A 26512-nucleotide genomic window follows, 5' to 3' on the forward strand; every position below is an offset into this window, starting at 1 on the left:
AGCGGAGAGAAATATGATCACTCTTAACCCTGTGCCAGTGTTGTGTTGTGGTGTGGTGTCATTCTGTCTCTTCCGAGAAAACAAGGTCAAGGACAGCATTGTGATGTACGGCGCCTCAAGTTGCATATTCCGACCTTGATACGCGCGCTGTCGCAGCCAGATGTTTCACAGACCATAATAAGAGGCCCATAATAATGTGGAGACAGGCACATGTTTGTCCAGTACTGACGTACAACTCGTTTTCACGTCACGCTCCTGATGGATCCTTGGAGCTAGCAAAGCGCCTGCAAACAGGTTCCTCACAAAATGTATCTGTTGGATGATGTCGCAGCATGTACTACCCACATCCTATCATCAAGCTGTACATGTTGTACCACAAGGAAGGGTGGCTAGCAGGCTGGCCACTCGCGATGAATTTTGTACCGTGGCCCATCACGGATTGCTAATTTCGTTTGTGCCTCTCCGCACTTAGAAAAATTCAAGAGGGGGTAATGATGGGGGAGCAGTGAGGAGACCATGAAAGCTACCCTTGTTGCTGTGGTTGGATTTGGAGGATTTGCTTTTGACTATGACATGGTCGATGGTGCATTAGTTTTCTAATGGATAAACATGCGGATGGAGATGTCTCATCACATATATATACACCAGAATTAAGGAATACGTATATTCCCCGGCTTCACAGCCATTGGAGACCGGGGCTGTAGCAAAGCCCAAAGCACTATTAGAGCGTCTACACCGATCCCTCAAATCCGGACCCTCCAACGCCGGCAGGTGCATCCGGGCGCGTCCACGAACACTGATCAGTCATGTTTTAAATAATTAATTTTGAGAAAATATAACGCCCATACGTTTGGACGTTTGCGGCTAGACCACACGCATGGATCGGCGTCCGTTTGTAATTGCACGAATTTTGGTAAGTTTTGTCAGATTTTTTATGATAAGACTGGGCTGGTGTGTGGTTATTTAATGTAACGTCCAAGATGCAGTCCTATCGTTATTTTGGCGCGAGCGCCTCGACAGGGATAGAAACACATCTTCTCGTTTTGCAAGAATGGATATTGTTACAAGTACATGTACTGAAAAGATGAGTATAAGGAATTGGCTTACATTCGCCACAAGCTACATCGGAGTCATACTAATACAACAACATAATCAATCATCCTGAAGAAGAGCAGGGTCCGTCTACGAACGAAAACAAAAACAAAACGATAAAAGAACGACGTCCATCCTTGCTATCCCAGTCTGCCGGCCTGAAACCCATCCTAAATCGATGATGAAGAAGAAGAAACTCCAAATAGCACAATCAGTGTGCTCACGTCAAAGTAACTCTTGACATGTATCTGCAACTGGTGTTGTAGTAATCTATGAGCCACAGGGGACTCAACAATCTCATTTCCAAAGGTATCAAGACTAGCAAAAATTAATGGGTGAGGTAAGGTTAAGTGGTGAGGCTGCAGCAAGCGACTAAGCATTTATATGAGGTGGCTAACTTATGAGTACAAAAATAAGAGGGGGAAGATCTATGCATAATCGAACGTGAATTACTTACGTTAGACATAACCCCACCGTGCCTTCGATCGGAGAATGAGTTCACGAAAGAGACAGTCACGGTTACGCACTCAGTTGACAAGTTTTAATTAAGTTAACGTCAAGCTATCTAGAACCGAATGTTAAACAAAGTTTCCCCGTTACCACATAACCGCGGGCACGACTTTCCGAAAGATTTAATCCTGCAGGGGTGCTTCAACTAGTACATCACAAAATGCCACACGTTGCATAGAAACCCTCGACCATGAATCTCGTCATCTCCTCAGATCCCTTAGTGGAAAACCTGAACTCTGAGATAGCCCAAAGCATCATCGGAATCCCGGTGCACAAGATGCTCGAGAAAGGTAAAACAAGTCCAACAAGGCCGTCCAGCGTGTGGACGATCCCGATAGGAGCCGCATATCTCGTTCTCAAGACACGATGGATAAGCACAACACACGGTGGCCTGATAGAAATCTTCCAAGTTGCCCCGGGTTGGACCCGCAAACGGCTCTAGTTTCGACCAACACCAACAGCACTGCCCCCCTATATTATGTTGAATTACTCCTCGGGTTCATGACACCCTATGTTTTCAGTATTATCAGAATTATGTTGGGCAAATATAGTATCAATGTTGGGCCTTGCCAGACGAACTTTATCCCAAAACAAAAATCTAGGGGGTCCTCATAACAACCCCAAGCATGTTAGGAGCGCTCATTTATGGAACATAACACCGGTAGCCAAAACTAAGGCGGCAAAGGTGAAACAAAGCACCAGGCTAGAAGGCCGAGCCTTCCACCTTTTACCAAATATATAGGTGCATTAAATTAAATAACATTAATAAGGTGATATAACAAGGAACCCATGTTATCATATGGAAGCAACTTCACCTGCAACTAGCAACACTATCCATTGGTTAAGCAAGCGGTAACATAGCCAATCAGTGGTTTGCTAGGTTATAGAAGGTTGAAGGTTTCATGGCAATGTCGAGAGGCTAATATTTAACAGGTGGTAGGCAACGAGACATATCGAAAGAAGCGAGAAAACTAGCATGGCAATGATAGTAATGGTATCTAGGGAAATGATCATCTTGCCTGTGATCCCGCTTGGAAGAAGAACGACTTCGTGAAGCACACGAACCGACGTAGTCGAACGGATCCTCACATTCCGACACGCTTGCAGAACACTATCGAGATGAAACAAACCGGAAACAAACCGGAAACAAGAACCAACACACGATATTCACCACAGCACATGCACGACATGATGCACACCCTAATATGATGCATGAACAGTTAAATTATGCAAGGCATGGCATGTCAATTCACATCACACAAACACTACACATTAAGTGAAGCTCAATATGCAATGAGTTGCATATTGATGAAACTCCACATTTAATTATTTAGTTCAATATTAAAATGTTTTTACATGGCAAGGGGTGAAGCACAAATAATCTACCTATCTAGTCATTTTAAATGAGGCCGGAAACGACATATAGCATCTCCGAACTAACCCCACACGTTAACTTTGTAATCTGTCCAGATTTTCCCTAATCATATCTTTATGTTTGTTAAACGGCAAAACAAAGTGGTTCACGTGATTCTACTCATCGTTCTAGTCCATTTACATATATGTCTCATTGATGTCTACTGCGCAACCTTCTCCTTGTAGACGTTGTTGGGCCTCCAAGTGCAGAGGGTTGTAGGACAGTAGCAATTTTCCCTCAAGTGGGTGACCTAAGGTTTATCAATCCGCGGGAGGCGTAGGATGAAGATGGTCTCTCTCAAACAACCCTGCAACCAAATAACAAAGAGTCTCTTGTGTCCCCAACACACCTAATACAATGGTAAGTTGTATAGGTTCACTAGCTCGGCAAAGAGATGGTGATACAAGTGCAATATGGATGGTAGATATAGGTTTTTGTAATCTGAAATTACAAAAACAGCAAGGTAACAAATGGTAAAAGTGAGCACGAACGGTATTGCAATGCATGGAAACGAGGCCTAGGGTTCATACTTTCACTAGTGAAGTTCTCTCAACAATGATAACATAATTGGATCATATAACTAGCCCTAAACATGTAACAAAGAGTCACTCCAAAGTCACTAATAGCGGGGAACAAACGAAGAGATTATTGTCGGGTACGAAACCACCACAAAGTTATTCTTTCTGATCGATCTATTCAAGAGTTCATACTAGAATAACACCTTAAGATACATATCAACCAAGACCCTAATGTCACCTAGATACTCCATTGTCACCTCAAGTATCCGCGGGTATGATTATACGATATGCATCACACAATCTCAGAATCATCTATTCAACCAACACATAGAACTTCAAAGAGTGCCCCAAAGTTTCTACCAGAGAGTCAAAACGTGTGCCAACCCCTGTGCATAGGTTCCCAATGTCACGAACCCGCAGGTTGATCACCAAAACATACATCAAGTACTCACATGAATCCAACGTGTGCCAACCCATATGCATAGGTTCCCAATGTCACAAACCCGCAAGTTGATCACAACAGATAGACACGTGCAAGACATACATCAAGTGTTCTCAAAGACTCAATCCGATAAGATAACTCCAAAGGGGAAACTCAATTCATTACAAGAGGGAGAGGGGGAAGAACATCATAAGATCCAACTATAGTAGCAAAGCCCATGGTACATCGAGATCAAGACATCTCAAGAACACGAGAGAGAGAGAGATCAAACACATAGCTACTGGTACATACCCTCAGGCCCGAGGGAGAACTACTCCCTCCTCGTCATGGAGATCGCCGGGATGATGAAGATGGCCACCGGAGATGGATTCCCCCTCCGACAGGGTGCCGGAATGGGCTCCAAATTGGTTTTTGGTGGCTACAGAGGCTTGCGGCGGCGGAACTCCCGATCTAGGTTTCTTTTTGGGGGTTTCTGAATTTATAGGAATTTATGGCGATGGAATTGCGTCAGTTGGGCCAACGAGGAGGTCACAAGCCTGGTCGCCACCACCTAGGGGGGTGGTGGCGGCGTCAGGGCTTGTGACTCCCTCGTGGCTCTTCTGGCCTTCTTCCAAAGCTTCGGGGGTCTCTTTTGGTCTAAAAAAAATCATCGTAATGTTTCATTCCATTTGGACTCCGTCTGAAAATGGGCCAAAAACACGGAAAAAACAGAAACTGGCACTTGGCACTGAGTTAATAGGTTAGTCCCAAAAAATATAAAAAATACCATATTCATGCATATAAAACATCCAAAGTTGACAAGATAATAGCATGGAACCATAAAAAATTATAGATACGTTGGAGACGTATCAAGCATCCCCAAGCTTAACTCCTGCTCGTCCTCGAGTAGGGAAGTGATAAAGAATGAATTTTTGATGCTTTCATGCTACCTAGCATAGATGTCCTTTGTAACTTCTCTCACGTGACATGAATGTTCAGATCCGTTAGATTCAAAAAAATAGTTTGCTATTGATGTGGAGACAATAATACTTCAAGCAAACTAGCAAGGTAATCATGAACTTTCAAAATAACAAGGCCAAAATAAAGTTATCCCTACAAAATCATATAGTCTGGCTATGCTCTATCATCCTTGCACAACAAATTTAAATCATGCACAACCCCGGTATTGGCCAAGTAATTGTTTTCACACCTTTACTTTCTCAAACTTTTTCGACTCTCACGCAATACATAAGCGTGAGCCATGGTTTTAGCACTATAAGTGGTGTGGAGTGTGGTGGAGGTTGCAAGGCAAACAAGGAGAAGATGGTCACATTGACTAGGCATATCAATGAGCTATGGAGATGCTCATCAATAGATATCAACGTGAATGAGTAGGGATTGCCATACAAATGATGCACTAGAGCTAGGAGTATGTGAAAGCTCTTAAAGAAAACTAGTGGGTGTGCATCCAACTTGCTTGCTCACAAAGACCTAAGGCAATTTTGAGGAAGCCCATCATAGGAATATACAAGCCAAGTTATATAATGAAAATTTCCCACTAGCTATATGGTGGTGAAAAAACGAGAGACTCTCAATCATGAAGATCATGGTGCTTAATATGCACAAGTGTGGAAAGGTGGTAGCATTGTCCCTTCTCTCTTTTTCTCTCATATTTTTTTGGTGGGCTCTTTGGCCACTTTTTTTTGGTGGGCATCTTTGGCCTCTTTTATTTCCTCACATGGGACAATGCTCCATCAATGATGATGATCACACTTTCAACTCAAAACTTAGAGCAACGATGACTCTATATGGAATGCCTTCGCTAGTGTACCGTGACAATGATCTAGCATGGCATAGACTTTAATGGAAACATCATGCTAGCTATCTTACGATCATGCAATGGCAATGTAGATGTGGTGGCACATGTCATGGTGGTAGTTGCATGGCAATATATCTCGTAATGACTTTGAAAAAGCCATAGTAGGTAGGTATGGTGGCTGTTTTGAGGGAGGCTAATGGTGGTTTTTGTGCACCGGCGAAAGTTGCACGACACTAAGAAGATAGTGATGGTGGAAGTTGAAAGTGCATCTAAAACATGGACTCAACATTAGTCATGAAGAACTCATATACTTGTTGCAAAAGTTTTATTAGCAATCGAAACAAAGCATTCAACGCATACTCCTAGGGGAAGGGTTGGTAGGTATAAACCATCGCGCGATCCCGACCGCCACGCAAAGGATGACAATCAAAAGACTAATCATGCTCACACTTCATCACATAGCGATTCACTATACGTGCATGCTACGGAAATCACTAACTTCAACAGAAGTGTTTCTATATCCACAACACCTTACTAGCATGACTTCAATATTACCAAAACCACAACTCAAAACTAATTGAGATGAATCAAACTTCTCTAACTATTCAATGCACATGAAGGTGGATGTTTTCGTATCCCTTTGGATAACTATCCCTTTTGAGACTACTTTCAAAGCATAGATCAACTACCAAGCCACGCACCGCTGTACTCTAAAAGATATAAGTGAAGCACACAGAGCAAAAGTATCTAGCTCAAAAGATATAAGTGAAGCACATGTGAGTTGAATTGTCTACCAAAAGATATAAGTGAAGCTCGACAAAATCACGGTGAATGCATGTCTCTCTATCTAGGTGTGCAGCAAGTATGATTGTGACACAACAAAAATAAAAGACTCCTACGATACAAGACGCTCCAAGCAAAAACACATAACATGTGGTGAATAAAAATATAGCCCCAAGTAACGTTACCGATGGATTGAAGACGAAAGAGGGGATGCCTTCCCGGGGCATCCCCAAGCTTAGGATTTACGACATCCTTGAATCTCTTGGGGTGCCTTGGGCATCCCCAAGCTTGAGCTCTTGCCACTCTTTATCTCTTTGTCCATAAGAACTTCACCCAAAACTTGAAAACTTCACAACACGAAACTTAAACAGAAACTCGTGATAACATTAGTATGAGAAAACAAACCACCACTTCCTTAGGTACTGTAGAAAACATAAATTCTACTTATGTTGGTGTTGGGTTTCTGTATTTTCACTTTTCCATGGCTAGTGCCCTCCGATACTATCCATAGTTTCATCAAAATAAGCAACCAACACAACAAAACAAAATCTGTTAACAGCAGACCAATCTGTAGCAATCTGTATATTTCGTATACTTTTGTTACTTCAAAAATTCTGACAAATTACGACAATCTGAAGAATTTGCGTAGCAATCAGCAGAAAAACGAATCAACTCAAAAGCTCTTACAGAAAAAAATGAAAATTCTTTTCGTGAGCAGAAAGTTTCTGTCTTTTTCCAGCATGATCAAAGAATCATCACCAAGACTAATCATAACGGGTTTTCTTGGCGGAAACACAAAAAGAAACACAAAAAACACAATCATAACAGAATTATAAAAGTGTGGAAAACAAAAAATAGAAAGAAAAAGGATAGATTCGTTGGGTTGCCTCCCAACAAGCGCTATCGTTTAACGCCCTTAGCTAGGCATTGATTTCAATGATGCTCACATAAAAGGTAAGGATTGAAACACAATGAGAGCATCATGGAGCAAATGGCTAGCACATTTAAGTCTAACCCACTTCCTATGCATAGGGATTTTGTGATCAAACAATTTATTGGAGCAAGAATCAACTAGCATAGGAAGGCAAAACAAGCATAGCTTCAAAAATTTCAACATATGGAGAGGAAGCTTGATACTATTGCAATAAGTAGAAGCATATGATCCTCTCTCATAGTAATTTTCAGTAGCATCATGAATGAATTCAACAATATAACCAGCACCTAAAGCTTTCTTTTCATGATCTACAAGCATAGAAATTTTACTACTCTCCACATAAGGAAATCTATTCTCAAGAATAGTAGTGGGAGTATCGTAAAAGACTTGAGCACTACAAATTGTGTCCACAATAGAAAAGCAAGGTTTAGCAAAAGGGTTCTCAAGAGTATGACAAGTTTTATCATCCCTCTTCTTTAAAGCATAAGTATCCTCACAATAATCATCATAGATAGGGGGCATGCTTTCATCAAAATAATTTTGATCATTCAAAGTGGAAGAACTAAAAAGATCATCTTCATCAAATATAGCATCCCCAAGCTTGTGGCTTTGCATATCATTAGCATCATGGGTATTCATAGAATTCATGCTAACAACATTGCAATCATGCTCATCATTCACATATTCTATGCCAAGCATTCTATGCAATTCTTCTTTCAGCACTTGAGCACAATTTTCCTTCCCATCATGCTCACGAAAGACATTGAAAAGATGGAGCATATGAGGCATCCTCAATTCCATGTTTTTGTAGTTTTCTAGCGAAAGAGCAAGAAACAAAAAGATTCGATTGCAAGACCTAAAGATATACCTTCAAGCACTAACCTCCCCGGCAACGGCGCCAGAAAAGAGCTTGATGTCTACTACACAACCTTCTCCTTGTAGACGTTGTTAGGCCTCCAAGTGCAGAGGGTTGTAGGACAGTAGCAATTTTCCCTCAAGTGGGTGACCTAAGGTTTATCAATCCGCGGGAGGCGTAGGATGAAGATGGTCTCTCTCAAGCAACCCTGCAACCAAATAACAAAGAGTCTCTTGTGTCCCCAACACACCTAATACAATAGTAAGTTGTATAGGTGCACTAGTTCGGCGAAGAGTGTGTGATACAAGTGCAATATGGATGGTAGATATAGGTTTTTGTAATCTGAAATTACGAAAACAGCAAGGTAACAAATGGTAAAAGTGAGCACGAACGGTATTGCAATGCGTGGAAACAAGGCCTAGGGTTCATACTTTCACTAGTGAAGTTCTCTCAACAATGATAACATAATTGGATCATATAACTAGCCCTAAACATGTAACAAAGAGTCACTCCAAAGTCACTAATAGCGGGGAACAAACGAAGAGATTATTGTCGGGTACAAAACCACCACAAAGTTATTCTTTCTGATCGATCTATTCAAGAGTTCGTACTAGAATAACACCTTAAGATACATATCAACCAAGACCCTAATGCCACCTAGATACTCCATTGTCACCTCAAGTATCCGCGGGTATGATTATACGATATGCATCACACAATCTCAGAATCATCTATTCAACCAACACATAGAACTTCAAAGAGTGCCCAAAGTTTCTACCAGAGAGTCAAAACGTGTGCCAACTGTGCATAGGTTCCCAATGTCACGAACCCGGAAGTTGATCACCAAAACATACATCAAGTACTCACATGAATCCAACGTGTGCCAACCCATATGCATAGGTTCCCAATGTCACAAACCCGCAAGTTGATCACAGCAGATAGACACGTGCAAGACATACATCAAGTGTTCTCAAAGACTCAATCCGATGAGATAACTCCAAAGGGGAAACTCAATTCATTACAAGAGGGAGAGGGGGAAGAACATCATAAGATCCAACTATAGTAGCAAAGCCCATGGTACATCGAGATCAAGACATCTCAAGAACACGAGAGAGAGAGAGAGATCAAACACATAGCTACTGGTACATACCCTCAGCCCCGAGGGAGAACTACTCTCTCCTCGTCATGGAGATCGTCAGGATGATGAAGATGGCCACCGGAGATGGATTCCCCCTTCGACAGGGTGCCGGAACGGGCTCCAGATTCGTTTTTGGTGGCTACAGAGGCCTGCGGTGGCGGAACTCCCGATCTAGGTTTCTTTCTGGGGGTTTCTGAATTTATAGGAATTTATGGCGGTGGAATTGCGTTAGTTGGGTCAACGAGGAGGTCACAAGCCTGGTCGCCACCACCTAGGGGGTGGTGGCGGCATCAGGGCTTGTGACTCCCTCGTGGCTCTTCTGGCCTTCTTCCAAAGATTCGGGGGTCTCTTTTGGTCCAAAAAAATCACCGTAAAGTTTCATTCCATTTGGACTCCGTCTGCAAATGGGCCAAAAACACGGAAAAAACAGAAACTGGCACTTGGCACTGAGTTAATAGGTTAGTCCCAAAAAAGATATAAAATAGCATATTCATGCATATAAAACATCCAAAGTTGACAAGATAATAGCATGGAACCATAAAAAATTATAGATACGTTGGAGACGTATCACTCATCTCCAACGGAGCTACGATTAATTAACTACAAAATAAATCGTTTCTATCATGTCGATACGCAAACTGATGCAAACAACACTTTAAACAGTTTTAAATAGGCATGGGTGTTGGAAAATATTATTCTACGCGAAAATCTACACGTTTTACATATATAACTTGTTCCGATCCAACGCACGGTTTAAAAACTACGGCGTTTGAAAATACGCATGTTTTCTGAAATTCAATAAAATCACAGGTTTAAAAAAAACAACTACGGGTCGGATCCGGGCAGCTCGGGCAATAGGGTATGAGCGCACGGCAACTATGCCGCGCACGGGCGAGGGATAGAGGGGAAGGGTATGCTCACCAGAGGGCCACATGGACCGGTCCGGGAGATGTTGAGGCAGGTCGGGGGCGGGGCCGACTAGGCCGAAGGGGCGATGGAGGGAGGTGGGCCGGCCCACCTAGTGCACCGGGGTGAGGCGGATGGGGCTTCATCTCCCTCGTGCCTCTACAGGAGTAGGAGGCTCGGGCGCCGGTCAACACCAGGGCGGCTGGGCACGGGAGCTCCGCAGTAGGCTGCCACTGCGGCGCGGGACGGTTGCTCGGGCACGCATTCTGCCGGAGCGCGGGCTCGCGGCGCAGATCGAGGACGATTGGCCGGCGACCGGCGGGGTCCTCACAACGGCGGGGCGAGCGGCCATGGACGGCTATGGCGGAGCAGCTCCCGGGCAGAGCTGTTAGTGCTCCGGTGGCACTCCTGTGAGGCGACGGCTGGCCGGTGGCGGCTCGTGCTAGCGACCAGCCGGAGACGAGGCACGGGGTTGCGACTACGGTCTGCTTGGGCTACTCCATGGCTGCGATTTCTGTGTGGACACCCGAACACGTTCGAGTTGGCCACGGATATGTCCGATTGGTGGGGACTTGAGCTAATCTGAGCCTTCGGATCAGAATCTGGTGGCTGAAAATGGATGAAGAGACTAGGGCTGCATGATCTGGAGGGTGTGGACTTGCAAGTGGGGTTTTCTAGGGGGGTGGCTGCAAATTTGGCTAGGGGAAACCCTAGTGGAGTGAGAGAGCTCTCTCCATGGGGTGGTTCTTATATGGGCGATGCTCTGCGCCGGCGCGCGGGCCGAACGATTCGGCCGGCCGCGCGCGGGCCGCCCGATCCACCAGCTGTAGGCGAGCCGCGCCGTTAGATCTCCATGCAACAATTTTTCCCCCGATGCAGCAAATTTCGACGCGATGCAACAATTTTCGTCAACGGTTGCAACAAAAAAATAATTGTAGCAAAAAAATATTTACTTGACCGTAGCAAAAAAACGAAGCTGATGGTGCGTGGTAATAAAAGTCAAACGTCGGTTGTAGCAAATCTACGTGAACGTGTATGCAACTTTTTTAGTAAATGGTTGCAGCAAAAAATAATGCCGGTTGTAGCAAAAATTAACACGGTTGTAGCAAAAGTCAAAACGCCGGTTGTAGCAGAAATCCAACGAACTCGAGTTGCAACCAACCGTGGATGCAACTTTTTGAATGGACAAAATATAGCAAAATAACAAACGTTTGCATCAAAAATAAACATGGTTGCAGCAAATCTGAGCGGAAAAATGTTGCATGGCCTGACGAGCGAAGCACGTGCGCGCGAAAAATGCTGCATGGCCCGTGCGAGGCAGCGAGCGACCGGCGCGTCGGTTCCGCCGGCGCGCCGAAGGGAAACGTTTCCCTTCTTATATAGGGTTTGGTCTATGGTGGGTTGAACGTCGTTCGTCCGATCATGATCCGACGACCACGAACAGAGGAAGTGGCTAGATGGGTTTAATGGGTTGTGTAGTTGGGATATGTAGAGATGAGAGGGAAATGGTGCGGCCCGTGACCGAGTTTTGAAAACACCAAACGTCCGATAATTAAACCGGCTATAGTGTCACTATATAATAAACGGTACGGGTACCAAATGAGCTCCGACTGTGACGAAAATTGGCAGGCGGCCTACCTATATTAAAATTAGACTGCATGTGAGCTTTCAACCCAATGTGAGAAAGTTTTATACACACTTTTCAAAACAAGATTTTAACGATGTCGCGGGCACGTGCGTGTGTGGTTGGTCTTGAAACGCTCAACGACGATAACGGAGAGAACCGACAACTAATAACGGATGCAAGTTTTGAAAACTGATGGCAACGGAGTGCCGAAGCAATGCTGATGATGTGAATGATGCGATGATGAATGCGATAAACAATCTAATCACACTGCGACAACGGAATAAAAGGGGAATCTTCTCGAGCGTCGGTCTCGGGCTGTCACAACTCTCCTACACTTACAAGCGATCTCGCCTCAAGATCTAAGAATGAAAGGGGAAGAGGAAGATAAAGAGCGGTGGGTAAAACTTAGTCACTTCTTTGACAAACGAGTGAAACCAATGAATCTTGAAGGTTGCAAAGAGATAAAGAATGATATGAGGAACAAGGCAGAATTCACAAAAAAATTCGGCACCACTTCGGTGGAAAGAGGGCAAAAATTTGATAAGATGGAAAGATCTTGACAAGATTCACAACAAACCAACTAAATTGAATAAGCAAGGAGAGAACATGATCTTGAAAGAACAAGATGACAGATTGAAGAGAGCAACATCACAACAACTCTGGAACAAGAGAATATAAACTAGATCATTGGAAAGAAGGAATGGAGAAGAAAATGAAAACTTGTACCACAATTGAATTTGGCAAGCATCATTACAAGAGGAATTGAATGGATTTATTGGAAACCCAACAACGGAAAGAACAAGCTTGTAGTGGACTTACGAAAACCATCTCAACAATGAGGTGACAACCAACCACTAACAGAAACAAGGATTGATTGGATGCAACAAGAAAGGCAAAACTTCTTACACCAAGAGAAACATTGAAGGCTTGGATCAAGAATAATCACCATAATAGCAACAATCCATGGGAAAAGCTTTAGGTGAAACCCGATCCAAGATAACTTCAATGAAGAAACCATGAGTTGAAAATATCTCATGACCATAGAATCAACGGTTTTAATATCTCATTCTTGAAACAAACTCGCTTCTAGACTCCTCCACTAACAAGAATGCTATAACACCACCTCAAAGAATAAAGGAGGAAGATTGCACTTTGAAATGCAAGAGAAAGAATACTTGAGGTTCTCCAATAAGAATATTGAAGAACACTTGAGAAAGAATAGATCATGATCCACCTAGAAGAAACTTGAACAAGGCATCGGAATAATTGAGAGACCAACGAAGAGACAACAATTGAGAAGAGTTTGAGAATGAAAGTTGAAAGCTGAGAACGAAGAAATCTTCTGAAATGATGGCCTTCGGAGGATCAAGAATGAAAACAAATTTGAAATGCACCGGATAGAGAGAAAGGGATTACTCATGATTGGAAAAAAATCAATATGATAACACAAAGCTGAAATGATGAATATTTGAAAGAATGGACAAGATTTGAGAGAAAAACTCCTTGGTCTTCCAAGTTGAGAATGAAGGCAAGAACCATCACGAAGAATAACTGAGACACTCCGGAATAATGAAGAATGAAAGGTTGAGCCAAAGATGAGAATTAATTTTGAAGCAATCTTGGAGAAGGAATATGATTGATGAAATTCATACTTACGTCATAATTGAAAAGAATTAGAGATCTTCGGGAAAAGATTAGAAGAGCCACATAAGATCCTGGGAGAAACCTGTGGGTTATGGTCCCACTCAAAAGAAACCACCATTGAAACAATTGCTTGGAAAAGAGAGATTGCACCGGTATAAATCAAAATTTGATGAGGTTGGGAACCTCAGAATAATTGAAGGACTGAAAACAAGAAACTTCTAAGATATCTTCAGCACTCCAGATAGAATAGAGAGAGATGACAACAGAGAGACTTGGTATGAATTTTCAACATGGAAAAGAATTTAAAGGATGAAAAAGATATGACGAACACGGAGAGCTTGAATTGGATCCACCGGAGAAGAAAACAAGAACGATGAATGATGAACTAGCAACTACTGAGAACCTTCACAAAGAATCACCGGATACCAGACAGAAGAGAAGGTGGTAGAAGCAACACTGAAAAGAAAGGCACTAGGATCATAATCTAATCACTGAAGAAAAGGGCGGGAGGGCGGGGAAAACAAAGACAACTTGGGCCAGATGAGACAAACTCCGGAAAGAAATGAGAGATTGATCTTGCAAAATTGGAGAGGATAGAATTCACTTGAAGAGAAGCACACCGGTTGAAAAGAATTGATGTGACGACTCCGGTTGAAAAGAATTGAAAAGACAACTTGATTGAGGAAAAGAATTTGATTCCCATAAAAATATGAGAACACCTCTTGGAAAGTTATGAATCACTATTTGTCATTGAGGCAACTCGAATTGCCATACTCCAAAAAAACAACAGATGCGGCTTACGAAACAAGCCAGAACAAATTCATGACAAAGATTCCGTATGATATTTTCATGGATATGATCGTACGGCTCTATCCTACAGTAGCCATCATGTACAAGGCAGTGCACACGACATACTAAGCGTCCCCGAGTCGTAGCAAGCTACAAGGACTCTTCAAGACACAACGAGAACCGCTGTAAGATGACCATAAACAAACGAATACACTAGATGTCGAACCCCAACCTCACATCATGCATCTGCTGGAAGATTGTCCTATAAGTAACTACTTGAATTCCCACCTAAGAACTTCTGAAATTTTCACGTCATGCAATCGGGTCCACGGATACAAGTAGTAAAATTTCACTCAACTCCTAGCATCTAACCCATCCAATGTATCACATCCGTCAACACATAACCAGAATCACGGAAACTCATCTATCTCAGACCCTCGTAATCACAATGATACTAAGTATGGCGGTACCCACGAACTCTCTACACCAGTACTCGGGATGCCGGGCTTATCTCGCCACTACAAGTATTGAAGCAATTTCAAACAACCTTCATACTGAGATATTAGGAAATCTGGATGATAACGATATGCTCAAGAATCCCCTGAAGCTCAACTCCCCGGAAGTAATCAAGCCAGACACGAGGCACCAAGTCAGAACTCCGTCACATCGACATCATATAGAATCCAAAAATATCTGCGTGATCCTAATTTTTTTTGATTTAGAAGAGGGGTAGAATTAAAATTCTTACATCAAGATTCCTCACCAGAGCATAGAAGAGGAGAAAAAAGAATCCTACTCTCCGATATAACTAGACTCAAAACAGTTTTTCAATAGAATCGACTCGGCCAAGTTCGATCAATCAAGGGGGCTCCTAGGTCGGTACTGCTCTGATACCAACTTGTAACGCCCAAGATGCGCTCCTATCCTTATTTTGGAACGAGGGACTGGACAGGGATATAAAGGCATCTCATCATTTCGCAAGAATGAATATCGTTACAAGTACATGTACTGAAAAGAGGAGTATAAGGAGTTGGCTTACACTCGCCACAAGCTACATCACACTCACATTAATACAACATCATAATCAATCATCATGAAGAAGAGTAGGGTCCGTCTACGGATGAAAACAAACGATAAAAGAACGACGTCCATCCTTGCTATCCCAGGCTGCCAGCCTGGAACCCATCCTAGATCGATGAAGAAGAAGAAGAAGAAACTCCAAATAGCACAATTAGTGCGCTCACGTCAAAGTAACTCTTGACATGTACCTGCAACTGGTGTTTTAGTAACCTATGAGCCACAGGGGACTCAACAATCTCATTTCCAAAGGTATCAAGACTAGAAAAGCTTAATGGGTGAGGTAAGGTTAAGTGGTGAGGCTGCAGCAAGCGACTAAGCATTTATATGAGGTGGCTACCTTATGAGTACAAGAATAAGAGGGGGGAGATCTATGCATAATCGAACATGAACTATTGATGATCAAGTGAACGATCCTGAACACCTACTTCTGTCAGACATAACCCCACCGTGTCCTCAATCGAAGAATGAGCTGACGAAAGAGACAGTCATGGTTACACACTCAGTTGGCAAGTTTTAATTAAGTTAACGTCAAGCTATCTAGAACCGGATGTTAAACAAAGTTTCCACGTTACAAAATAACCGCGGGCACGGCTTTCCGAAAGATTTAACCCTACAGGGGTGCTCCAACTAGTCCATCACAAACTACCACACGTTGCATAGAAACCCTCGACCATGAATCTCGTGATCTCCTCGGATCCCTTAGTGGAAAACCTCAACTCTGAGATAGCCCAAAGCATCACCGAATCGCGATGCACAAGACGCTCGAGAAAGGTAAAACAAGTCCAGCAAGGTCGCCCGACGTGTCAATGATCCCGATAGGAGTCGTGTATCTCGTTGTCAAGACACTACGGATAAGCACAGCGTACGGTGGCCTGATAGAAATCTTCTGAGTTGCCCCGGGTTAGCCCCGCAAACGGCTCTAGTTTGGACCAGCACCAGCAGCACTAGCCCCCCTGTATAATATTTAATTACTCCTCGGATTCATGACGCCCTATGTTTTCAGTATTATCAGAATTATTATGTTGGGAAAATATAGTACCAATGTTGGGCCTTGCGAGATGAGCTTTATCCCAAAACGAAAATCTAGGGGGTCCCCACAACAACCTGATGTCTATGCATGCTTCTATTCTTGTAGACTATGTTGGGCCTCCAAGCGCAAGGTTTGTAGGACAGTAGAAATTTCCCTCAAGTGGATGACCTAAGATTTATCGAACTCACTGAAGTAGAGGTTGAAGATGGTCTCTCTCAAACAACCGTGCAATTAAGATACAAGAAGTCTCTTGTGTACCCAACACACCTAATACAATTGTCAGTTGTATAGGTGGACTAGTTCGGCGAAGAGATGTTAAAAGGCAAGTGATATGGATGGTAAAACAAGGTATTGTAAACCTGAAATAAAAATGGCAGCAAGGTATCAAGTGACAAAAGTGAGCATAAACGGTGTAACAATGGTGAGAAACAAGGACTAGGCTTCATACTTTCACTAGTGGCAACTCCGAAAAACATTAACATAGTCTAATCACATGATATTTCCACTAAAACATGCAATGGTGACGTACTCGGAGGTCATTCCTTTGTGATCAAGAGAGGACGAGAATTATGTAGGGCTACAAAAGCACAACTCAGAGTTCGTAGTTCTCATCTATGGATTTCCCAGTGTTACCGCAGCCATTCAAAGAGAGTACCACAATCAGCACAACGTATATCAAGGATAGTCAAAGACAAGCACCAAGAGACTCTCAATCTTCAATCAATTCACAAAATAGGAAATCACTCATGAAAATACTCTTCTAATCCATGTCCAATAGACCACTGTCACCATGGTCTCGGGGATTATACTAGATAATATCAAGTCAGTACATCAATCCAATACATAGAAGAAGTGGAAACATCATGGGATCACCCTAGATTAACATAGCCTATGATCACAATCAAGATCACATCATGGGAGAGAGAATTAACCACACAGCTACTGTAGAAGACCTCAGCCCCGAGGAGGAACTACTCCCGCTTCATGGAGGGAGGAAGCATCGTCGATGGAGATGAATCCGGGGGCACTTCCCCGTCCCGGAAGGGTGCGGGCACAAGAATTCCGGTCCCCCGAAACTTGTTGGCAATGGCGGCGGAGATCGGAATTGCTTCTCGCAAAAAGGGTTGCGGAATCAGCGTTTCCTCCACGGGGGTAAAAATAGGAGCCAAGGTAGGGCACCAGAGGAGGTGGGCCCCACCTAGGCGACCTGTGGGCGCGACCAAGGGGTAGGCTGCGCAGGGAGGCCGCCTGGGCAGGCCCTGGCTCTCCTCTGGCCCATCTTCGTGCTTCATGAAGCTTCCGTCACGCTGATTTTTATATATTTTCTCGAGATTTTTGGAACTCTGTAAATTGGAGTGAAAGTCCGTGTAAAAAAGACATGAGCAGACAGAAACTTGCACTGGGTGCACTGAGTTAGTAGGTTAGTCCAAATATGTTGAAAAAGGTATGAAAGTGTATAAAACACATAGCAATATCACCAAAACTTCCATGGAGTAAGAAGAAATTATAGATACATTTGGGACGTATCAACATCTCCAAGCTTAATTCCTACTCGTCCTCGAGTAGGTAAATGATAACAAGCATAATTTTTGTAGTGACATGCTAACACACATATAAGAACTTCAAAGTAAAGCAAGATATGCAATTCAAGTCAAGAAATAGCAAGCAAGAGACTATATTTAGTATTGAAAATAGCAAAGTAAGAACATAAAGGTGCAAGAGCTCTCGCTGTCCGTAACTCGAATGTCTCCAAATGGTGTTTGCGCGCAAGAAGTGGGAGATGGGTTTAGAGCAAAAATAATTTAATTGAGAACTCAATCTACTAAACTTCACACTTGGTCTCCTTTGGAATCTTATTTTGACTCATCCCCAGACCACTAGTCAGGCACAAGTCAAAATGACCCTCTCCCTTTTGACTTTGATTACTCATGCAATAGATGAGCGCAAGCAAGATATGTTGGCACTTAGGATGGAAAATAGAATAATGATGGGGAAGGAAAACAAAAAGGGTGTGAAAGGCTCACATCAATGAGGACAACCATAGGCGAGAGAAAGCCAAATGATAGATATGATGTGAGGAGTAGGGATTGCCATGCAACGGATGCACATATGAGCTAAGGTAAGCTCTCCAATGGAACTAGTGGGGGTGCATCCAACTTGCTTGCTCATGAAGACCTAGAGCTCATTTGAGGAGGCTCGTCATTGGAATATACAAGCCAAGTTCTATAGTGTAAAGGTCCCCACATAGTTATGCATGAATGATAATCTCTATGGAGTACAAATATAATGATGGAGTACGAGTGTAGATCTTTCAAAAGGAATAGTAGTGTCGCCCCCCTTTTTTTCTTCTTTTTTTTCTCTTTTTGTGTGTGTGGCCTCTTTGGCTCTTTCTATTTATCTCTCATTTGTCCTCTTTGGGATCTTTTCATCACTTAAGGGCAACACTCTATGTTTTACAAGAATAAAAAGAAGATCTTCACACTTTATAAGAAGTATTCAACATAAAGACAAATGAAAACTATCATGATGGATGCAAATGTATGCCTCTGCGAGTGTAGCAGGATATGCAATGAAACTAGCGCGCCATGTAGCAATAATAAGGGCAAGGCCCAACTAGCATGCGGCTCCTGGATCAAGCAAAAGCATGTATGACATGAAGATCAAGTCATGAGATGGTGGATGTTGCATGTCAATGTATCTCGGAAAGGCTATGGAAATGCCTTAATAGGTAGTTATGGTGGCTGTTTTGAGGAAGGATATAATGAGGCTTATCATGACAAAGCATATCATGCCAAGGGTTTGGATGCACCGCTGAAGTATGCACCAACTCTCAAGATGAGAAAGGGCAATGCACGGTAACAAAGAGGCTAGCAAAATATGGATGGTGGAAGTGCCAACAATCGAATATTCACATTAGTCCGAAGAACTCATGCACTTATTATCAGTAACTCTCTATCTAGTGAGGAGATTCACAAAGAGACAAGTACCCCAAGGAGGAGTGTTTGGGGGTTTGGTTATCCTTGCGCCTCCTCGGCCCATGGTAACGTGAGGGTACTCTATATATTCCAACCCCTCCAGAGGTTAGCGATCAATCTAGTAGATAGAGTTCTCAACTAATTTTTTAGTTCTTGAAAAACACACGGATTTCCAAAATACGACACCTAACACTAATAGTCTCAAGCTCTTGGCACCAATAGTCCAAACATTACTCAAATCAATAACTCAAAACTATTGCAAGTTACTACTATACTTAAATAGCAACCTCAGTTACCTACTCATGCAAGACACACAACTCAGTGCAACAAGCCAACTCTCTAAACAAGATAAGCATGATAACTCAAGAGAGTTCCAAAAGCAACCTAAATAAAAGCTCTTAAAAAGATAAAGCATGAAAACTAAGAGCTAAGCATGACAGCAGCTATGAAAAGATAAAGAACACACAAAAAGATAAGCATGAAAACCTATGTTGCGTTCTAGGGTGGAGTGGAGCGTGTTTATCTCCCAAACAAAGAAGGATAGGTTCCTACTTTTTATTAACAACAAGAAAAACTAAAACAAACTAAAAAGTAAAGAGTGGGACGCTCCAAGCATAGCACATAACTTATGAAGTGATAAAAATATAGCATGGAGATGGACGAACTAATGATTGTTGATGGAGAAGGGGGTGCACGGGGGCATCCCCATGCTTAGAAGCTTGAGCCTCCTTTAATATTTCTTGGGGGAGCATGGGGGCATCCCCAATCTTGAGCGTTTGACACTCCTGGATCTTCTTTCATCATCTTCCATCGCATACTTGAAAACTCCCTTCATACGAAACTCATCATAAGCTGATTAGAGTGGTTAGTACCCATTATAAAATATTTTTTATCCACTGAAAATATTTTCATGAATATCTACTGTTACTAAAGATTTCCAAAAAAAATTTGCAAAGAAAAAGCAAGCTTAAGATTTGCAAAATGATAAAAACGCAAAACGTGGCAGAATCTGTGAAAAACAGACCAGCAGGTAGTAAATAATTTTTTCTGGGCACTTCTGCAACTCAAATAAAAAAACTCAGAACATAAGCTAGAAATCCAATTGTATAGATAATACTTACAAAAAACTTCAGATAAAAAAGATGATCTGATGAGTTTTGGTGAATTTTTCCGTCAAGCATAAAGAATCTGTTTCTCGACAACATTGTCACAACTTTTGAACTATCTTGCAATCGGAGGCTAAAACTTGGCACAAAGCTTAAAAATAAAGCTACAATGATGTTGCTACAGTAGTAACACACATCAAGACCACTAAAAATTGAAAGTAAAGATAACAAGGGTTGTGTCCCTAGAGCTCTTTCTTTATAGCCATAAATATAGGCTTAAGATTTTAGTGATGCTCTCGTAGGAATAAGAGTTGTAGAACAAAAGAGAGCATCAAGAAGAAAATACCAAACATATTTAATTCTAACATGCTTCCTATGCATAGGAATATTGCAATAGAATAATTCATTGAAGCACAAAGCAATAAGCATAGGAAGGCAAAACAAGTGCAGCTTCAAAACCTTCAACATAAAGAGAGGGAACTTAATATTATTGAAATATCTATAAGCATATGTTCCCTTATCATAATAATTTTCAGTGGAATCATGAATAAACTCAACAATATAAGTATGACATAAAGCATTGTTACCATGATCCACATGCAAAAAGGTACTCTTACTCTCCACATAAGCATAATCTTTCTCATTGGTAATAGTGGGAGTAGGACTATCATAAACAACGTGAACACTATGGATTAATTGTGTATTTGGGAGATAGTGTTAAGCAAGGTAGTAATTCCCTCCATGATTATGACAAGTTTCATATGGATAATTCCTCCTTATGTCATAGGTATCTTTACAATCACTATAGATAGGAGTTATAACATCATCATGGTAGAGAAGAGCATTATTATTGCTAGCAACTATATTTGTTAACATCTTGTATTTATTCTTACTAGCAAAAGAATTATCAATTATCACATCACTAATGGGTAAAGTACTTGCAATCCTATCATCCCCAAGCTTAGAGCTTTCCATATCATCATTTTCAAAGTTGGTACCAAAAATATTTTCAAGATCATAAGTAGCATTATCATCATCTTCCCAATCACAATAAGTAACATGCATATCATAATCAAAATCATCTTAAATAGTACCTATGGACTTATCATAATAATGAATGTAATCAAGCTCACCATCCTCCATAAATTTATGTCCGTTAGGATAAAAGTTGATGGGAGGAATATGCTCAGGCCAGGTGGATACCCATTCTTCCTCCTTCTTGTTCCTCTTCCTCCTCTTCTTTTTCTTCTTCTTCACCTTAGGAGGGAGTGGTCGAAGAGGAAGCTTCTCCACATTTTCTGGTTTATCATTAGAAACAATAGGGGAAACTTGGGAGAAACTCTCCTTTTTATTAGTGGAAACATAAGAGACATTTTTATGCTTTGGTAACGTTCCCTCCTTTCTAATCTTACTTATGTAATCATTTTCATGGCAATTAACAACACAATAGAGATGTCATTTTTGCAAAGTGTTGTTTATTCCTAAGACATTATCATCTAGCCAAGACATTTTTTCTGATAGCTCTTCACACATCAAAAATAACATAAGTTCATCATAAAGATCATAAGTGATCATGTCATCACACAACTGGTTAAGAGTTCTGTTTTGAAAGTACATGCATTGAAAATTAAAGTGACCCTCTATACGACAAAGTTCACAAGTAAAAGGATAAAGGTCACACAATTCTCTAGCAATTTCATTTAAATATCTAACCCAAGTGATTGTTCTTTCATGCTTATGTTGCTTACAATACTTCTCTTCTTCAATCATAGGTCTTTCACAAGGTCTGTCCACTCCACAAAAATTAACATGCTTATATAAAACTTCATTTTCAGGAATTGGATCATGCATGTTGCAATTATCATTAACAATTTCATTTTCTTTGCAAATCTCTTTAAAAGTTTCATGATGCTTGATCCAATTCTCCTTAGGCATATTAAGATGTGAAATAAAAGATTTCAGGAAATCAACAAGGAGTTGAGAATCAAGCCCAAACTTAGCACTAAACTTATTAAAACTTGTAGTTTCAACAAAGGCCTTAATGCAATCATACTCATGATTTATACCTGGCTCTTTACCTTTGTCGATCTCCTAATCTTCAGTGTTGCGTTGAATTCTTTCAAGGAGTTCCCATTTAGCATCAATCCTTTTGTTTGTGAAAGAACCCATAGAGGAAGCATCGAACAAGTCGTTATCCTGTCGAGAGAGCCGCGCATAGAAATTAGTAACAATCATATATTTGGGGATCCCATGGTTAGGACATTTTAGCATTAAAGTTTTCAGTCTACCCCAAGCTTGAGCGATGCTTTCTCCGTCACGAGACCAAAAGTTATAAATATAGTTCTTGTCTCGATGTATTTCATGAAGAGGATAAAACTTTCCATAAAAGAGAGGTATAAGATCTTGCACATTTAGCAAATGAGAGTTATCAAGAAGCCTATACCAACCCAAAGCCTTATCTTTTAATGATAGAGAGAATAGCTTTCTCATAAAAAAATCCATCGATATACCTGCAAGCTTAAATAAGGAGCATAGTTGTGAAAGATATAGCAAGTGTTTGCCTGGATGTCTATCTCCTGCATATCGATTAGCCAAGACACAATCAATAATACGAGTTGGTATTTTAAAGGGCACAATTTCTGTAGGTGGGAGAGGCTTCTCCACAACAATAGCGGTGGAGCAGTTCCCCACAAGCAACAAACCAAGAGCAGAGTTGTCCATAAGCCTAACTAGTAAAAATAAAAACAAGAAATGAAAATATTTAATTGCAAGATCTAAAGATATACCTTCAAGCACTCACCTCCCTAGCAACTACGCGAGAAATAGCTTGATGTCTACGCACGCTTCTATTCTTGTAGACTATGTTGGGCCTCCAAGCACAGAGGTTTGTAGGACAGCAACAATTTCCCTCAAGTGAATGACCTAATATTTATCGAACTCACAGAAGTAGAGGTTGAAGATGGTCTCTCTCAAGCAACCCTGCAATTAAGATACAAGAAGTCTCTTGTGTCCCCAACACACCTAATACAATTGTCAGTTGTATAGGTGCACTAGTTCAGCGAAGAGATGTTAAAAGGAAAATGATATGGATAGTAAAACAAGGCATTGTAAATCTAAAATAAAAATGGCAGCAAGGTAGCAAGTGACAAAAGTGAGCATAAACGGTGCAACAATGGTGAGAAACAAGGCCTAGGCTTCATACGTTCACTAGTGGCAACTCCCAACAACATTAACATAGTCTAATCACATGATATTTTCACTAAAACATGCAATGGTGACGTACTCGGAGGTCATTCCTTTGTGATCAAGAGAGGACGAGAATTATGTAGGGCTACAAAAGCACACCTCAGAGTTTGTAGTTCTCATCTATGGATTTCCCAATGTCACCACGGCCATCCAAAGAGAGTACCACAATCACCACAACCTATCTCAAGGATAGTCGAAGACGAGCACCAAGAGACTCTCAATCTTCAATCAATTCACAGAAGAGGAAATCACTCATGAAAATATTCTTCTAATCCATGTCCAATAGACCGCTGTCACCATGGTCTTGGGGATTATACTAGATAAGATCAAGTGAGTACATCAATCCAATACATAGAAGAAGGGGAAACATCATGGGATCACCCTAGATTAACATAGCCTATGACCACAATCGAGATCACATCATGGGAGAGAGAATTAACCACATAGCTACTGTAGAAGACCTCGACCCTAAGGCGGAACTACACCCGCTTCATGGAGGGAGGAAGCATCATAGATGGAGATGAATCTGGGGGGCACTTCCCCGTCCCGACAGGGTGCCGGCACAGGAATTCTGGCCCCCCCAAACTTGTTGGCAATGACGACGGAGAACGGAATTGCTTCTGGCGAAAAGGGTTCCGGAATCAGCGTTTCCTCCACGGGGAAAAAAATAGGAGCCAAGGTAGGGCACCAGAGGAGGCGGGCCCAACCTAGGCGACCTGTGGGTGCGGCCACGGGGTAGGTCGCGTAGGGAGACCGCCTGGGCAGGCCCTGGCTCCCATCTAGCCCATATGATTGCTTCATGAAGTTTCCGTCATGCTTATTTTTATATATTTTTCTTAGGATTTTTGGGACTATGTAAATTGGGGTAAAAGTCCCTGCAAAAAAGACATCAGCAGACAAAAACAGGCACTGGGTGCACTGAGTTAGTAGGTTATTCCAAACAGGCACAAGGAACCCATGTTATCACATGGAATCAACTGCACCTGCAACTAGCAACGCTATCCATTGGTTAAGCAAGCGGTAACATAGCCAATCAGTGGTTTGCTAGGTTGTAGAAGGTTGAAGTTTTCATGGCAATGTCGAGAGGCTAATATTTAACAGGTGGTAGGCAACGAGACATAGCAAAAAAAACCGAGACAACTTGCATGGCAATGATAGTAATGGTATCTTAGGAAATGATCATCTTGCCTGTGATCCCTCTTGGAAGAAGAACGACTCCGTGAAGCAGACGAACCGACGTAGTTGAACGGATCCTCACATTCCGACACGCTTGTGGAACTCTATCGAGACGAAGCAAACAAAAAACAATAATCAACACATGATATTCACCACGACACATGCACAACATGATGCACACCCTAATATGATGCATGAACGGTTAAATTATGAAAGGCATGGCATGTCAATTCACATCACGCAAACACTACAGATTAAGTGAAGCTCAATATGCAACGAGTTACATATTGACAAAATTCCTCATTTAATTATTTAGTTCACTCGTGTTTATTAACACAACAATATTAAAATATTGTTAACATGGCAAGGGGTGAAGCACAAATAATCTACCTATCTAGTCATTTTGAATGAGGCCGGAAACGACATATAGCATCTCCGAACTGATCCCACACGTTAACTTCGTAATCTGTCCAGATTTGTTCTAACCACATTTTTATGTTTGTTAAACGGCAAAACAGAGTGGTTCACGTGATTCTACTCATCTTTCTAGTCCATTTACATATATGGCTCATCTCCAACGGAGCTACAGTTAATTAACTACGAACTAAACCGTTTCTATCACGTCGACACACAAACCGATGCAAAGAGCACTTTAATCAGTTTTAAATTTGCACGCGAAAATCTAAACGTTTTACATGTATAACTTGTTGCGGTCCGACGCACGGTTTAAAAACTACGGGCGTTTGAAAACATGCATGTTTTGTGAAATTAAATAAAATCGTAGGTCTAAAAAAACTACGGGCCAGATCCGAGGAGCTGGGTCAACAGGGCATGATTACACGGAAACTATGCCACACACGGGCAAGGGATGCTCACGAGAGGGCCACATGGGCCGGTCGGGGAGATGCTAAGGTAGGCCGGGGGCGGGGCCGACAAGGCCGAAGGGACGATGGAGGGAGCTGGGCCGGCCCACGTGGTGCATCGGGGCGAGGCGGACAGGGATCCGTCTCCCTCATGCCTTTGCACGAGCAGGAGTCTTGGGCGCCGGTCAATGCTAGGGCGGCTGGGTAGGGGAGCTCCGCGGCAGGCTGCAACTGCGGCGGGGGACGACTACTCCGGCCCGGATCTGGCGAGAGCGCGGGCTGGCGATGCAGATCATGGACGGTCGGCGGCCGGCGGCGTCCTGCTGACAGCGGGGCGAGCGGCCATGGCCGGCTGCGGCGGAGCAGCTCCCGGGCAGAGCTGCTGCTGCTCTGGCGAGCCCCTCCGGTGGCACTCTGATGAGGCGGCGGCTGGCCGGTGGCGGCTCCTACGAGTGACCAACCGGAGTTGCGGCACGTGGCTGTGGCTGCGGCCTGATTGGGCTCCTTCATGGCTGTGATTTCTCTATGGACACACGGACATGTCCGAGTTGGGCGCGGACATGTCCGGTAGGTGGGGACTTGGGC

This window comes from Hordeum vulgare, chromosome 2H (genome assembly GCF_904849725.1).
Source record: "Hordeum vulgare subsp. vulgare chromosome 2H, MorexV3_pseudomolecules_assembly, whole genome shotgun sequence".
NCBI lineage: Eukaryota > Viridiplantae > Streptophyta > Magnoliopsida > Poales > Poaceae > Hordeum > Hordeum vulgare.